We start from the raw sequence: 18,779 nt of genomic DNA on the forward strand, positions 1-18,779 counted from the left end.
ACGATCCCTTCATCTCATATATCCCGATCGAATCTGCAACCATTGGTTCATCGAGGGTTGCATATTAATTCGATAACTATGTGATAACTATAATAGTGGCATCGCGTGTACTATTTGAGAACTCTTTCTCTAACGTATATCTCATACTCTGGCCAGAGATTCCATGCACTATTATTTCATCATATCACACAGGATATCCACACCCGTAGGTGAGCGGTGAATCCCCGACTACAATGCACTGGCTCCTATATGTGTCGCAACTGTACCCAACCTCGCCACCTGATGACTCTCCTGGAGCCGGTAAACGAGTCAAAGCACAGCCCTAGCATATAGATCCTCAGTGTTGTCCCGGGTCGTAAGGACTAATGTGTACAATCATAACCACGGACTTATCCTCTCGATGAATGATAACCACTTGGAAAGTCCGAGGGAGGGTTGTTCGGTATAATCATCATATGACTACCCATCTGTATGTTTGGACATCTCTATGCCCTTACCAAGAAACGCAGTACACAACATCACAGATGCTAGTCTCGAGCTCAAGCGGCCTTTATCCATGTTTTAGACGGCTGAATCGACTAGGAACAAATATAGAATATGCAGTGTTTACAAATGAGTTTCAACATCGAATTACGATTCATTTGTATTAAAGCATAATCAAGGACTTTATCTATGCTGCTTGCATGGTATACAGATAAAGTATAACGAAACCATTAAAAAATAAATTATATTAAAATAAAGATTGTTTATTACACTTGAGTGAATAAATTCCCTAGCCAACCGTTGGCTTGCAGGGCATCTACTCTAACAAAACTCCATTATGTCATTGAGTATCAACCTTAATTGCATTATGTCATTGAGAAAGCTCCTCAAGGCCTAAATTTCTTTCCCTAGTGAATATCAATTCTGAAATCTTTCATGTACCTTTTGGTAGTTCTATTAGATCATTAAGTAAATGCGATTACCATTGTTTGCAATATAAGATTGCAATATCTTTGTGGCAAGAATATTTGATAAATGTTGTGTATTGAACTTATTTTTTATATATATTGAACCAATATAAAATCTTATTTGTATTAAACATAAAATTTTTGCAGTGTATTATATATGCTGATAATAGCAACAATAATATTTTATACATTTCATTAATTTTTCTTCTGATAGTAAAACTGTGTAATGAATGGTGAAGTCATATGTTTTTATCTTAGGGTTTGGGTGATTACAAAATGGATAAGGAATGGATTCATCTGCCTTCAAGCCTTGTACCCGAGTATGAAAAAAGGGTACACAAATTTATTACACAAGCTAGGAACTATGCCAAAACACGTGATGTTATCTTATGTCCTTGCCAGCGTTGTAAAAATAAGAAGTATATGAAATTTGACCAAGTGTACGACCACTTAATCATTAAGGGATTTGATCCTTCTTACACTATTTGGGTCTTCCGTGGTGAAAGTTATAACTTAGAATCTCAAGTTTAATGTAGTTCAAGAATTCATTAAGAGGATGAAAGTAGAGAGGCATATCACTTATATAAGGATGTCTTTGTACCTGAAGACGAGGTTGGACACAATATGTCTGAAGCAAAAAATTATGAGTTTGCTAATTTATTAGAAGATGCAGAAACTACTCTCTTCCATGGTTGTACAGCTTATACAAAGTTATCAGCAGTCGTCATGTTATATAATTATAAGTCTACTAATGGTCACACTGACAATAGTTTCAATGAGCTCTTGAAGATCTTAGTTGACATGCTTCCAGAAAAAATAAACTTCCAGAAACTTTTTACTTGATGAGAAAATTTTGAAACCATTTGAATTAGGATATGAGAAGATTCATGCTTGCCCAAACGATTGTTGTTTTTTAGAAAGAATCTTAAGATCTTGACTCGTGTCCAAAGTGTGGTTCCTCAAGATGGAAGGTAGACAAAGTCACCACAAAAGTTCGTAAAAAGAGTTTCTGAAAAGGTGCTACGGTATTTTCCTGTGATACCAAGATTGAAAAGGATGTTAAAATCAAAAGAAAAGGCTGAAGAGATGATTTGGCACTACAACCACAAAAGTCAAGATCATATGATGTGTCATCCAGTTGATTCAGTAGCTTCGGATACAATAAATCATAAGTGGCCAAATTTTGCATCAGATCCTAGAAATCTCCGTCTTGGTCTTGCAACAAATGGATTCAACCCTTTTGGTGATCTTAGTTCCAGATATAGTAGTTGGCCAGTTATTTTATTCAGTTATAACCTTCCTCCATTGATGTGCATGACAAAGGAAAATCTCATGCTGACATTACTGATTCCAGGTCTGAAACAAACGGGAAATGATATAGATGTATACTTGGAACCCCTTGTGGAGGTTTTGAAAGAGTTGAAGGACACATGTGTGGAGGCATATGATGCATTTAGCAAGTCAATGTTCAATCTGAAGGTTTTTTTGATGTGGACAATCAATGATTTTCCAGCTTTTGGAAACTTAGCTGGATGTGCCACAAAAGGGAAACTCGGTTGCCCAAAATGTGGTGAAGACATATGTTCGATGTGGCTTAAGTATATTAGAAAGTTTGCAAACTTGGGCCACAGGAGATTTCTTTCCACTAATCATCAATTTCGTGAGAAAAAAAAATTGGTTTGACGAGAAAAAAGGGAGGGGAACAAAAGCGAGACCTTTGAATGGGTTAGAAATTCTCAAGGCAATGAAAGATATTAAAAATGACAAGGGTAAAAAGAAAAAGAGTGACACTATCAATACTTCAAGGAAAAAAAAGGAAGAAGCAGGATAATATAAAAGAGTTACTTAACCTAGTACAAACGTTGAAGAAAAAGTCGATATTTATCGATTTTCCATATTGGATTGTAAGTTATTTGCACTCTATTAATTATTTTTTATATAAGTTTTTTATTTTTTATCTTAAATTGTTAGAAATATTCCGAACTAACACTATGAAACATGTTGATGGTTACTTTTACGGGCTCTTATTACGTCATAACTTAGATGTGATGCATGTTGAAAAGAATGTCTGCGAGAATATCATAGGAACACTGTTGAACCAGAAGAAAAAATCCAGAGATGGTGTGAATGCTCGCAATCATTTAATGCATTTAAAAATTATAGAAGAATTGCATCCTCAAGAAAAGGGAGAATAAATATCACTTGCCTGCTTCACCTTACACATTGTCTAAAAACGAAATGGATGTATTTTGCTCTAGGTTGAAGAAAATAAATTTACCCCATGGCTATAGCTCAAATATTGACAACTATGTTTCTTTGGAAGAGCATAAGCTTATTGGGCTGAAATCTCATGACTGTCATGTTCTAATGCAACAATTGTTATCAGTAGCATTGAGAAATCTTCTACCGAAAGGTCCGCGTATTGCAATATATCTGTTGGGTGCATTTTACAAAGAATTATGTCAAAGAGAGCTAGATAGGAACCGTTTAGAACAACTCGAGGAGAATATTGCTGAAATTCTATGCATGTTAGAAAGATATTTTCCACCTGCTTTCTTTACCATCTCGGTTCATTTGACAATTCATTTAGCAAGAGAGGCTCGCTTGTGTGGGCCAGTCCAATTCTGCTGGACGTATCCATTTGAAAGGTAATAAATATTGATTTATATTTTTGACAAAATTTATCTATATAACGGTATAAATTTTCCTATCAACACTTCTTTCATGTGAATTTTGCTTTGTGTTTTAGATTTATTAAAACACTGAAAGGGTTTGTGAAGAACCGAGCAAGACCAAAAGGTTGCAAAGCTGAGTGTTACCTCGTAGAAGAACGAATGATATTTTGCATTGCTTTCATAAAAAAAGGCTTCTATTATTGTTGTTTGTTTTAACCGGAATGATGATTTGGAAAATGGATTAGTCGAAGGTCGCTCAATTTCTAAAGGGAAAGAAAAGATTTTAGAAGACCACGTGTTGCAAGCCGCACATCGATATGTGTTGTTCAATACTGCAGAAGTCGAACCATACTTAGAGTTATAGTTGATTTCAGATTACATTATCCTTGATCTATCACATACCTCTTTTATTCTAACATCTCCCTTCAATGAATTTAAATAGGATGCACATTGAGGAGCTTAAAAAAAAGATTATCGTTTGTTAAGTAATGAGACATTGTTACAAAAGCAACATATGGAAACATTTGCTGAACGGTTATCAAAACATGTTCTTGATAATTCTTCAGGCCGAATTCAATGGCTAGCTCATGGTCCTAGAAAGCATGTTACAAGTTATACCGGTTATATTATAAATGGACTTCAGTTCCATACAATTGATGTTAGAAGGTCGACACAAGATAGTAGTGTTTCAGTTGAAGCCGATACTATTTGTCAATCTAATGCTAATGATTATTCAAATACAGTAGGAAGACTATCATACTATAGAGTTATACGAGATATTGTTTTGCTAGACTACTATCCTTTTAAAGTTCCTATTTTTAGGTGTGATTGGGCCAATCATGAAACTTGTACCAAAATTGAAGATGGCTTTATACATGTCAACATACACCAAGGACTAAAAACTTTTGAAAGTGATCCTTTCATTTTGGCATCACAAGCAAAGCAATTATTCTATTCTAGGGACGACGATGAGTCAAATTGGCATGTGTTGCTAAAAGCGCCGCCTCAGGGTATTCATAACGTGAATGTGGTTTAAGACGATGCCTACACGTCATCAACACCTCCTGATGTCTCCCGAATTCAGATTAACATTACTGAGAAAGACCATATGAAAGGAATGAGTGTTGCGTATTTTCTTAATTGCTTGCAAGTGCACAACGTCAAGTTTGTAATAAAATGTATTTTCGAGTACAAGTGTCGATCCCACGAGGAATGTATTTCTAAATTTATATTAATGCTTGTAATTGAAATAGTCTCGACTTTATTTAGAATAATCACTTGACAGATTTGTTTATACCAATAACTAGATTTGAAACTAAATTAAATTATAGTACAACACCAAACTTTTTATAACAAATAACTATGGAATAAAAGATCTAGAGGTCCGATTTCACGCAACTATCCACCATGTGTTATCTTGTGTAGCTATATTATAAATGTCCTTATTACACATTAACCAAGAATTCTAACTTATCTACTCCCTCTCCCGAGTGCTAAGTAGATACTAATTATCTAACAAAAGATTGTCACGTCCCCATCAATAATCTATAATTAAATAACACAAAAAGTACTTAATTCTTTTAATGACTTCAATAGCACTATATGTCTTCCCGAACTATATAAATTCTATCGATGTATTTTTCCCTTTCTTGTTTATAATTTCCCTTTTCCAAGTGATAAATTATAAACATAAGAATCATTCAAGGTATGGCCAATAAAATGAAAGCATTAATATTGGAAAAATACAAATGAACAATAAGGAAATTTATATAGCATAAATCATAAATCCCAACACATGATGTCTAGTTTTGTTCCATCATTCCTCTAGAAATAAGAATTAGTTCATAATAAAAATAAAACAACACACAAATCTTAAACAAGACATATCAAATAAAAATGAAAATAAAGAAAGAAGAACTTAAAACAAGAGCTTGGAGTGCAATGAAATTCCTTTCCAAAAGTGTGCAAGAGAATTCTCAAGAACTTGATAAACTTGATCTTCAATCTTTCTTTGTAGCCTCCAATCCTTCCCTTGGCTCCTCAATGACCTAGATGGTGAATAATAGAAGCATTTTATAGTCTAGACAAGCTTCCCCACGCAGCACACCATTTTCCTCTACTTTTATTCAAAGTCCACAAAGTTACAGATTTTTCGGACTTTGTTTTGCATGGACCGCGAGTGCGATGTAATCAGGACCGCGGGTGCGGTGCTGCTTCGGCAGAAAAATCCATCTTCAAACGTGTGAGACCGCGGGTGCGGTGCTAGGAGGGACCGCGAGTGCGGTTGTGTTTCGGGGAAGACCGCGAGGGCGGTGTTGAGGAGACCGCGGGTGCGGTCGTGCTTCGACAAGCTTTTTCCTTTGCACCTTCTAATTCATCACTATACTACTCCAAATTCTCATTTCTAAGCTTCCAAACTACAATAACAAAAACAACAACAAATCAAATAAAACCTGCTCAAGAATCACAAAATTCCAAGTTAAAAACAAATAATAAAAGTACAATAAATTGCACTTATCAAACTCCCCCAAACTTAAGATTTTGCTAGTCCCGAGCAAAACAAAACAACACAAACAACCAAACAAGTCATGAAATATTTTAAAGAACTTAGCCTCGAGATAAATTTAAAACCCTTCATGCATTCACAATTCAAATCAATCCAACCACTTGTTCATCCGGATAAAATCATGTGATCGGTTAATTCTCTTAACTTCTAATCTCTTCAACCATGTATCAAATCATTCTCAATTGATTTCAAATTTTTACAAACACACATATCAAGGTCTTTTTCAGTAAAAATTGGGTTCAAAGCAATATTCATTCGAGAAAGGGATACCCAATAAATATTTGATGCAATGAGGTGTGTGTAAAATTGATTAAGATTCTTACTCAATGAAAGTTTTTATCGATTGTCCATAAGCTAGATCCTTCCAATCACTATCCACTAGTATATTGGACAACTATGACTAGGTTAATAGGAATTTAAATGGTTGTAATGTTAGGCCTCGGTTCATGGCTACAAATAAAGATTAGGAGTTCAAATAAGGGAGTAACTTGAATTTTATTTCTTTTGCAAACTCCACTTTTTCTTAGATCTCCAATTTTTTACATTTCTTTTCATCTCTTTTTCTCCCATTTTTCTCCAACTTCATCAATGTAGTATCATTCATTTTTTTTTCTTTTCTTTTGTAGGAGAATGTGCATTTCTTTTCCTTTAAATTCTTACTCCCTTGAGAAGGTAGGAATTTAACTTTTAAGATATTCAACGGGGTAGTAAATGTGGGATAATTGAAAGAACAATCGAATGGGAGTCTTTTACACATACTAACGTGTGCCATTCGAATTCATATAAGCTCAAAGAGGTGACAAATGATAAATTAATTTTATTTGGTAGCTTGAAAGGCTCAATCGATCCAAAAATCACCTAAATCATAAGTTGTCCGTATTTCGGCTCGAATGATGTTTGGATAGTTCTAGACAAAATCTCAATTCACCAACACAGAGTAGAATCTAATCATCGTGAAAATAGTGTCTCAATGCATCAACCAAATACATATATATTCAAAAGAAAAGTGCATTAGCTTTCAATAAATTTCAAGAACAAAATTCTTTTCTCATATAGGCTCAAGAGGGCTTCAAATGAAGGTTTATGAACAATATAAATAGCCCAAATAAAATCAAAGATTGCCTCAATCATTTATGTGTTTGCAAAAATTTTTTTTTTCAATGTCAAATGAAAATCACAAAGTTTTATAGAAATTATAAGTCTCAAACTTGCCAAATCTCATGATTATTCTCTAAATTTTTTTCAAATTGATCGATTAACATGAATGCAATGCATGACCTTTCTTTTCAAAATATTTTCATCATTGGCCAATTCATAAAAAAAAAAATTCATGACTAAAAACACACAAAATAACCTAAATAAATAAACACACAAAATAAAATAAACACATCAAATAAAATAAAATAAAACACAAAAATAAAATAAACCAAATCTCCCCCAAACTTAAAAATGTGCATCGTCCTCGATGTAAATAAGCATGATAATTAGGAGAATACACATACACTGGGCAACGACCGTCAGTGGTCATCGCCATCATCATCATCATCTTGGGGTGGTTGGAACTCCGGCGGGTGGTAAATCGGTGGCCACTGTGGAGGAGGTGGAAATGGATGGCCAGAAGTGAAAGCATATGGAAATTGCTGAGCCAAAACCGATGTGAAATCCATCATATACCCCATGAATGTATCGGTCCTAAACCGAAACGCATCCATCTCTTGGCGTTGAACTCGCATATCTTCTTCCAACTGGGTCAACTTATCTCTCCTATGCCTTTGCTGCGGCTGTGGTTCTTGAGCTTGAGCTTGGGCACGTCTCTCTGCAGCTCTCCTATTAAAATCCCTTTCAGCTCTACGTGCTGCAGCTTGGTCACCTCTGACTGCCCCATATGGTTGAATCACCAAAATTTCATTCTTTGGCTTCAACAATTCTTCATTCGTTGCCCAAGTAACTCCCGCTTGTTGGCATAATACAGTGATGAGAGAGGGGTGGAGAAGTCCACTCGGAGAGTTACCTCTTGCATAGTCAAGTATCGAATTCTGAAGCAATTGACCTAAATCAATTGTCTTCCCTGTCATAATGCAAAAAGTGAGGATAGCCCTCTCCTTGATGACGGTAGTGGTGTGTTCGGTAGGCTTGATCCTAGCAGAAATGAATGAATACCAATGTTTCGCAACAGTCTTCAGATCAGACTTCGCTAGGGTGACGTGCACATCGTCCCTCATTCTCCACTCAGCTCCCTGTATACAAATTGTTTGAAGAATACTATTATTAAGATGCTCGTTCATGTATTCTTCATATTCGTCGTGCATGATTGCAGGGATACCATGTAACGTGTTAATCGTATGTGCATCAAAGGCTACCGATTTTCCTCGCACAAAAACCGTCAACTGATCATACCTAACCTTGAGGTTAGCATAGAACTCTCTCACCAATGAAATTACAGCATCTTGTGGCTGCCTGCCAAATTCTTCCCAATGTCGAGCTGTAAACATTATCCCAATTTCGGATCGAGGAAAACTCATATCAAATCCCCTTTCTTTGACAATGCTTTTATTCAAAATTTTGCCATATTGCTCCTCCGCCTTCTCATCCCAAAACCGGCTTGCATCGTAGTTCACAGATGATGATGATGATGCACCCTTAAATTGTTTTCTTCTTGGAGGCATTTTATCGAACACCTTTCAAACACCAACTTCACTTCAATTCAATTCTCAAAATTTAATGATTCTTGCACTCCCCCAAACTTGATACTCAAAATATTCAAACCTCAACAATATACCCAACAATCAATCAACAATATCCACAATATCAAGAATGTACTTTACCAAATTTAAATTCCTTCCATAGCAACTAACACCAATAATTTCAATTCTTCAACAAATATGCAATGAATTTGCTCACCTTGAGTGTGTTGAATTGTTCCTTGAAGAACAAATCAAAGCTCCAACCAAATTTTGAAGAAATTTTCGAGCCCCCTTTCAAACCCTAGGTTTGGTGTTGATTTTTGTGGAAAGAAAGTGATATTAGATGGAATGGATGAAGCTATTTAGGTTGGAGTGGTAAATTTGTTGAAGGAATAACAAAAATTTGGTGTGAAAAGAGTGTTCTTGAGGAAGGATTTCGAAATGGAGGAGGAAATATTTGAGATGTGTTCTTCGGTTAAGTCAATTTCTGCCCAAATCTGTGTTAAAAATCGTCGACCGCGGGTGCGGTGCTAACAGGACCGCGGGTGCGGTTTGCTCTTGATTTATTTTTTTATTCCAGTTTGTGCGACCGCGGGTGCGGTGTGCCTTCGATTTTGTAGCGCGGCTGCGGTGTTGTAATGTACCGCGGGTGCGGTGTGCCTTCGGAAAAAAATTTTATTCCACATTGTGCGACCGCGGGTGCGGTGTCCCCAAGACCGCGGGTGCGGTGTTCTCTCGGTAGTTCTTGTATTTTTCGAGATTCATCGACCGCGGGTGCGGTGTGCTCGTACCGCGGGTGCGGTGATCTCTCGGCATTTCTTGCATTATTCAACATTGCAAGACCGCGGGTGCGGTGCTGATAAGACCCCGGGTGCGGTATAAGTAGGACCGCGGGTGCACTCCTGTTTCGTCAAAATTATTTTCTTCTCAAATTTTCAGTTCTGAAAAGAAACAATTGGGATTCATTAAATTTGGGAAGATATAAGCACACACTATATTAAAAATACACAACCAAAAATAATCATGATACAAAAATAAAATGAAAACAGAAATCAAAATGCAAAAGAGAGAAAAAAAAATTTGGGTTGCCTCCCAATAAGCGCTTGGTTTAACGTCTTCAGCCTGACTTCCATCAGTCTTCATCAATTCGATCCGCCCAAGGAAATGTTGTCAAGGTTCCTTACTTCGGTTCCATAGTATGGTTTAACTCGTTGCCCGTTCACCTTGAATGTCCTCCCATCATTGCATTTTAGCTCAATCGCCCCATGAGGGTACACTGTTTCCACCAAAAATGGACCTGACCAACGCGATTTCAATTTATTAGGAAACAACTTCAGACGGGAGTTGAACAAGAGTACTTATTGTCCTGGATTTAGCTCCTTTCGTACAATGAGTTTATCGTGCCACTTTTTGGTATGTTCTTTATAAATCTTGGCATTTTCGTATGCATCATTGCGGAACTCCTCCATTTCATTTAACTGTAGTTTTCTGCCATCGGCAGATGCTTTCAAATCAAAATTCAACTTCTTAACTGCCCAGAATGCTCGATGCTCCAATTCCAGCGGCAAGTGACTGGCTTTACTAAAAACCAACCTATAGGGAGACATCCCAATAAGCGTCTTGAATGCGGTCCTATAAGCCCACAGTGCATCATCCAACTTTATAGCCCAATCCTTCCGGTTTGTATTGACAGCCTTTTCTAATATTTGTTTGATTTCCCGATTGGATATTTCAGCTTGTCCGTTCGACTGAGGATGATATGTTAATGCCACTCTGTGCTTCACATTGTATTTAGCCATCAGTGAGTTGAAAATTTTATTGCAAAAGTGCGTACCTTCATCACTTATGATGGCTCTCGGTGTTCCAAACCTGGTGAAGATGTTCTTGTGCACAAACTTAACTACAACACGAGCATCGTTAGTACTGGTGGCGATTGCTTCCACCCATTTTGAAACATAATCTACAGCTAATAATATATAAGATTGACCAAAAGAAGGGGGAAAGGGTCCCATGAAATCTATGCCCCATACATCAAAAAGTTCCACTTCCAAAATATTTGTCAGTGGCAATTCGTGACGCCTAGACATGTTTTCTAACCTTTGGCACTTATCACATGATTTCACTAAGGTATAGCTATCCTTAAACAAAGTAGGCCAGAAAAAACCTGATTGCAATACCTTAGCTGCTGTTCGTGTTGCTCCAAAATGTCCACCATAAGGTGATGAATGACATTGTTCCAGAATTTTGTTTGCATCTTCGCCATCAACACATCTCTTAATCACTTGGGCAGCACATCTTTTATATACACAAGGATCATCCCAAAAGAAAATTTTGATATCATGGAAGAACTTCTTTTTCTGATGGTGGTTCAGATCTGGAGGAAGAGTACCACAAGACAAGAAGTTAGCTATATCAGCAAACCAAGGGAGTTTAGAACTTACCTCAAACAGTTGTTCGTCTGGGAACGACTCATTGATAACTCCACAGTCAGTTCTTTCTTCCAGCTCTAGTCGTGACAAGTGATCTGCCACCTGGTTTTCACAACCTTTCTTGTCTTTTACTTCAAAGTCAAATTCTTGAAGTAGAAGTATCCATCGTATCAACCTGGGCTTCGCATCCTTTTTGACAAACAAGTAGCGAAGAGCTGCATGGTCAGTGAAAACAGTTACCTTTGTGCCAATAATATATGTTCTCAACTTGTCAAATGCAAACACCACTGCTAGCATCTCTTTCTCAGTAGTTGTATAGTTTTGTTGGGCTGCATTAAGTGTACGACTTGCATAGTATATGTAGTAGCCCGAATTCCAAATTGGGTAATTAACGGATTAATGGTGATTAAGAAGGTTTAATGTGTAATTTTGACCGAGTCATGATCGGACGGACCGAAGATGGTTCGGAAGCACCGAAGAGTTCGGAAGGTCCGAAGTGGGTTCGGTGGATCCGATCATGAGGTGTCAAGAGCAGCTGGACACGTGCATGTTCGGACGGTCCGAAGTGTATGATCGGAGGATCCGATCATGAGCTGTCAAGAGCCAATGGACACGTAGCGTTCGGACGTTCCGAAGTGTTGTTCGGAGGATCCGAACATGGCCTATAAATAGTGCTCGGATTTCTCATTTTTGACTTGCCAATTTCTTGAGTTTTCTCTCATTTTGGAGAGTTTGGAAGGTTTCTAGGGTTAGTTGTTGGTCGAGCGATAGCCAAGAGCTGCCAGGAGTAGTAGCGTAGCGGCGCCTGAGTTACAAGGCAATCGACATCAAAGGGCTGTCGACGGACGAAGGTAAACCCTAAACCTTTGGTAGTACTAGGGAGTACTGGTTTTGCTAGTCGAGCATGGTAGTATTGATTGAGTATGCTTTTGATGCGTAGGCTTGTTCTAGACCTGATTAGCGGTGTTGCGTAAGGCTAGGCTTGCTGTGTTAGAGGTACGAAAGTACTATCCGAGATATCCTGGTTGAGTATACATTCTTATATGTGTTGCATGATTATGTGGTGCATTGATATATGTCATATGATGCATGCTATTATGTCACGTTTATTACTGCACGTTGCATTTCATGTTGAGCCGTACCTCCTTCGAGATAGCCTTTACTGTTGAGCTGTATCTCTTTCGAGATAAGCTATATCTTGGGGCCGCTCAGCCCTGTCTTGTGGACGCATGGACACCGAGAGTACACAGTGGCCGACGGGTCGGGAGGGCTTCGGTGGTCCGGGACATTTTAGGTCCACGTCTGTCTTGTAGTGGATGCAGTGACCCAGAGGTTGGACCGCGCGGCACTATCCACTTGGCGCCTCTAGACTGAGCATTTTGAGATCCTTTGTGATTCCTGTTTCTTGACTACCCTGGTATCATATCATAGCATGTGCATTTCATATAGGTTTGTATACTCATACTTTTGTACTGGGCGTTCTTATCGCTCACGTCCTCGGTTTTGTTTATTCTTGGACACCCCATTCCCACGGGGCAGGCCTCAGGTTGGACAGCTCGGGAAGAGCAGGAGGAGGACAGTGAGTATCTGGTTGGTTTAGTTTTCAGTACTATTCTATTTCGATATGGTTGTATTGGGTATTTTATTTTGAGTTATTCTAGACTTCGATTGGGTTGTATAACCATTATTTTGTTGGTATTTTCCGCTGTTATCTCTGATTATTGTTAATTAGGTTAATTGCATGCTTAGTTCTTGCCTAGTAGGTGATTCTGGAACGGGTCACTACATTTATGGTATCAGAGCATGCATACGATTTTGGGATATAGATTTCTGTTTTGGGATTTCCGTTGACCAATTTACTAGTTTCCCCATTCTATTGTTGTAGCAATGGCTGACCACTTTGGTGACGGGAGTAGTCAGGGGAGTGTAGGTCGATGGGGTGACCAGGACGATCATAGACGTCATCGTGAGCATCGTCATCGTCGGGATGGTCCTAGGCGTTTCGATATGCATCGTTTCATTCAGATGGGGCCTAAGCCTCTAGTTGGTGGAGAGACTCCTGATGATGCTGAGGATTGGATAGAGCGCATGGAGAGTTGTTTCCGTGCATTCCAGTGCACCGAGGAGCAGAAGATAGAGACTCTTAGTTTTCTTCTCGAGGGCCGTGCTCGCAGGTGGTGGCGATCAACTTCTGCGCCGATAGTTCAGTCGCAGGGTAGAGCGACTTGGGTCGATTTCCGTGCAGCGTTCATGCAGCTGTACTTTCCTCCAGCCCTTCGCCAGGCCAAGACGATTGAGCTCCTGAACCTTAAGCAGGGGAGTATGTCTGTTGATGAGTATCAGCAGAAATTCTTCGAGTTGTTACCCTTCGCTCCTCATATCAGTGGCAGTTCTGAAGCCAAGTACGATCATTTCCTTCAGGGCCTTAACCAGGAGATCTTTGATCGAGTCACTGTCTGTGATAATCCTACTTCGTACGATGGGTTGGTGAACCGGTGTCGTCAAGCAGAGATCAGTCTCCAGCGTGGTAGGGCTATTCTTTCTTCTAGACCTCCGAGTGTTTTGAGCCCTCGACCTCAGTCTTTCAAGAAATCTGGTTCTTCTTCTTCTGGATCTGGATCAAGGTCTAGCGGTGTTGTTCGCTTTGGTGAGAAGAAGGATTCTTGTGCGCATTGTGGGAAGAACCATCCATCGGAGCAATGCCGAGTAGCCGCAGGAGCTTGTTATCTGTGCGGAGAGATGGGGCATATTAAGAAGAATTGTCCTCAGTTGCGAGGTGGAGCAGGATCCGGTTCTGGATCCCAGACGACTGTTCAGCAGAGGAGACAGGGTCAGGCAGTGGGTAGTTCGAATCTTCGACCTCGTGCCCAAGGTCAGGTTTTTGCGCTGAACCAGGATCAGCCTGGGATGTAATTGTTATACAGTTGTAATGAAGAATATTTGCAGTGTATTACAATGGTGTTTTATTCTCTTGCCTAGATTTCGAGGACGAAATCTTTTTAAGGGGGGGAGAATGTAGTAGCCCGAATTCCAAATTGGGTAATTAACGGATTAATGGTGATTAAGAAGGTTTAATGTGTAATTTTGACCGAGTCATGATCGGACGGACCGAAGATGGTTCGGAAGCACCGAAGAGTTCGGAAGGTCCGAAGTGGGTTCGGTGGATCCGATCATGAGGTGTCAAGAGCAGCTGGACACGTGCATGTTCGGACGGTCCGAAGTGTATGATCGGAGGATCCGATCATGAGCTGTCAAGAGCCAATGGACACGTAGCGTTCGGACGTTCCGAAGTGTTGTTCGGAGGATCCGAACATGGCCTATAAATAGTGCTCGGATTTCTCATTTTTGACTTGCCAATTTCTTGAGTTTTCTCTCATTTTGGAGAGTTTGGAAGGTTTCTAGGGTTAGTTGTTGGTCGAGCGATAGCCAAGAGCTGCCAGGAGTAGTAGCGTAGCGGCGCCTGAGTTACAAGGCAATCGACATCAAAGGGCTGTCGACGGACGAAGGTAAACCCTAAACCTTTGGTAGTACTAGGGAGTACTGGTTTTGCTAGTCGAGCATGGTAGTATTGATTGAGTATGCTTTTGATGCGTAGGCTTGTTCTAGACCTGATTAGCGGTGTTGCGTAAGGCTAGGCTTGCTGTGTTAGAGGTACGAAAGTACTATCCGAGATATCCTGGTTGAGTATACATTCTTATATGTGTTGCATGATTATGTGGTGCATTGATATATGTCATATGATGCATGCTATTATGTCACGTTTATTACTGCACGTTGCATTTCATGTTGAGCCGTACCTCCTTCGAGATAGCCTTTACTGTTGAGCTGTATCTCTTTCGAGATAAGCTATATCTTGGGGCCGCTCAGCCCTGTCTTGTGGACGCATGGACACCGAGAGTACACAGTGGCCGACGGGTCGGGAGGGCTTCGGTGGTCCGGGACATTTTAGGTCCACGTCTGTCTTGTAGTGGATGCAGTGACCCAGAGGTTGGACCGCGCGGCACTATCCACTTGGCGCCTCTAGACTGAGCATTTTGAGATCCTTTGTGATTCCTGTTTCTTGACTACCCTGGTATCATATCATAGCATGTGCATTTCATATAGGTTTGTATACTCATACTTTTGTACTGGGCGTTCTTATCGCTCACGTCCTCGGTTTTGTTTATTCTTGGACACCCCATTCCCACGGGGCAGGCCTCAGGTTGGACAGCTCGGGAAGAGCAGGAGGAGGACAGTGAGTATCTGGTTGGTTTAGTTTTCAGTACTATTCTATTTCGATATGGTTGTATTGGGTATTTTATTTTGAGTTATTCTAGACTTCGATTGGGTTGTATAACCATTATTTTGTTGGTATTTTCCGCTGTTATCTCTGATTATTGTTAATTAGGTTAATTGCATGCTTAGTTCTTGCCTAGTAGGTGATTCTGGAACGGGTCACTACAGTATATAGCCTTGAACATCTTGTCTCGCCTCTGTTCCAATGCTGCTCCCACAGCATAGTCGCTAGCATCACACATGAGCTCAAAGGGCTCCTTCCAATCAGGAACTATCATAATGGGAGCAGAAATCAGTGCTTTCTTGATCCTGTTAAATGCCTGCAAACAATCATCATCAAAAATAAATGTCGAATCTTTCTCTAACAAATTACATAAAGGTTTAGTAATTTTAGAGAAATCTTTGATATAACGACGATAGAACCCGGCATGTCCCAAGAAACTTCTGATCCCTTTCACATTCTTCGGTGGTGGGAGATTTTCAATTGCCACAACTTTGGCTCTGTCAACTTCTATTCCTTTAGCCGAAATTTTATGCCCAAGCACAATACCTTCTGGAACCATGAAGTGACATTTTTCCCAATTCAAAACTAAATTCTTCGCCTGACATCTCTGCAAAACAAGCATTAGATTTTGAAAACAGTGATCAAAAGATGATCCAAATACAGAGATATCATCCATAAAAACCTCCATTATTTCCTCGACCATGTCAGAAAATATGGCCATCGTACACCTCTGAAAAGTAGCAGGTGCATTGCACAGACCAAATGGCATTCTTCTGAAAGAAAATGTACCGTAGGGGCAAGTGAAGGTAGTCTTCTCCTGATCCTCCGGTGCTATGACAATCTGATTGTAATCTGAATAACCATCTAGAAAGCAATAATAATGATAACCACCCACTCTATCAAGCATCTGGTCAATAAAGGGAAGAGGGAAGTGATCTTTCCTAGTAGCATCATTCAATTTCTTGTAGTCTATGCATACTCGCCAACCAGTCACCGGACGAGTTGAAATCAATTCATTATTCTCATTTCTAACTACAGTTATTCCCCCTTTCTTAGGCACTACTTATACTGGTGAAACCACGAGCTATCAGATAGAGCATAAATAACACCAGCATTTAACAGTTTTAATACCTCAGCCCTCACAACTTCTTTCATTGCTGGATTAAGTCTTCTCTGATGATCAACATAAGGTGAATATGACTCCTGCATCAAGATTTTATGCATACAAACAGTAGGGCTAATCCCCTTTATATCAGCAATTGTCCATCCCAAAGCAGATTTAAATTCCCTCAACACTCTCAACAATTTCTCTTTTTCAACACAAGTAAGAAAGGAAGAGATAATTACCGGATATGTTGAATTTTCACCTAAAAATGCATAACAAAGGTGACTTGGAAATTCCTTCAATTCAGGAGATGCTTTGGTACCTCTTTACTTGCATCTTCAAGTAGCTCTACATGATGCACATCACTCTTTTCTTCAGGCAGTGTATTGAGAGCTAGTATCTCTTCTTGAACATCCCAATCACTTTCATCCAGTGCAGACGCTGATTCCAACAAACATCTCTCTAAGGAATCTTTCGTCATCCTACCTGCACCAACATGAGATACACATGATTCAATTACATCAATACTATTACAAGTACTTACCTCATTTGGTTCTTTGATTGTGTTGTAGATGTTGAACATGACTTCTTCTCCACCTACTCTCAATGTAAGCTCTCCTTTGTGCACATCAATCAAAGCTTTTCCAGTGGCCAAGATTGGCCTTCCAAAGATAAGCGGAGTCTCCTGATCTTATGACAAAATCAACAGGAAATATAAATTTGTCTACCTTTACCAGAACATCTGTTAGAGTAGGTGCCCGTCGAGCCAAGTGTTGGCCGAGTGTTCACAATGAAACTCTATGTATAAGCAATCTTTATTTTAATAATATTTGAAATTATTATTATGGCACATTTTTATCTGTATACCCATGCTAGTTGCATAGATAAAGCCCTTGAATATACAAATGGTAGAAAGAATATGAGATGCTCATATGATGAGTATCATGAAACTCATATTTGTAATACTGTATATTCTAAACGGTTCCTAGTCGATTCAGCTGCCACTAAGAAGGATATAGGCCGCTCGAGTTAGAGACTAGTATCTGCGATGTGAGTACCATGTTTCATTGGTAGGGGACATTGTGATGTCCGAACATGCAGATAGGTGCTCCTTGTTGAGTGCACTGAACAACCCTCCATAAAAGGACTTTCCAAGTGGTTCTCACTTATCGAGTGGAAACGTCCTAGTTTATGGTTGTACACCATTAGTCCTTATGACCCGGGACAACATTGAGACTCTATGTGCTAGAATTACACTTTGACTTGTTTACCGACTCTCATGGGGTCATCAGGTGGCAAGGTTGGGTGTTCTGTCGAAACACATAGGAGTCGATGCATTGTAGTCGGGGATTCACCGCTTACCTTCGGGTATGGATATCCTATGTGTTATCATGTGTATGTAGGTTGAAATCTCTGGCCAGAGTATGGTTGTAATTATGAAAGGGGTTTCATAGATTACACCATCGATGCAACTACGACATGACATATAGTATCGATTCATTGACAACTCTCGATAAACCAATGGTTGTCGAATCGATCGGGATATAAGAGTTGAAGGGACCGTACTGTACGCTAACCATAATAGAATGGTTCTTGCAGGCACTATCATTTGATACCTAGGGAATCATGTAAGCGATGCTGCTAGGCGTTTAACATGATTGGTTGGGTACTATCAGACTTGAGTTCTGACGTTCTTATTATCAAGGAGTTGATAAGTAAGAATGGAGCAATTGGGGTATGCTCATATAAGGACATGTTTAGTCCGAATCACATGGAGATGTGAACCCACGGCTAGTTGTATCAATGAACCATTGAGGGCCACACAAGTACTAGCTTTCTAGATCCCGTTGAGAAGTAAAAATAGTTCAATGTGTTGAACGGCTTATAAAGGAGTTTATAAGCGTAAGGAAAATTAGAAGTATGACTTCTATAAAGGAGAAAAATAGTTCAATGTGTTGAACGACTTATAAATGAGTTTATAAGTGTAAAGAAAAATAGAAGTATGACCTCTATGAGAGAAATGTAAATTTTAATTTAAGGAAGTGTTCCTAAATTAAAATTGGCCAAGTGAATAATGTAATTGAAAATTGT

The 18,779-nt window shown here is 39.3% G+C and overlaps 1 long non-coding RNA gene across 1 annotated transcript in view; it reads left to right on the plus strand.

Annotated features, from left to right (window-relative positions):
- The first annotated feature begins 1,883 nt into the window (after nt 1–1,883).
- Nucleotides 1,884–18,779, plus strand: part of LOC140829777 (uncharacterized) — a 29,214-nt gene continuing 12,318 nt past the window's right edge. Inside the window, exons 1-2 of the long non-coding RNA XR_012117527.1 lie at nt 1,884–3,598; nt 3,700–3,982. This is a non-coding gene — a long non-coding RNA (uncharacterized lncRNA). The remainder of the gene's footprint in view (nt 3,599–3,699; nt 3,983–18,779) is intronic.

This window comes from Primulina eburnea, chromosome 1, assembly GCF_022965805.1.
Source record: "Primulina eburnea isolate SZY01 chromosome 1, ASM2296580v1, whole genome shotgun sequence".
NCBI lineage: Eukaryota > Viridiplantae > Streptophyta > Magnoliopsida > Lamiales > Gesneriaceae > Primulina > Primulina eburnea.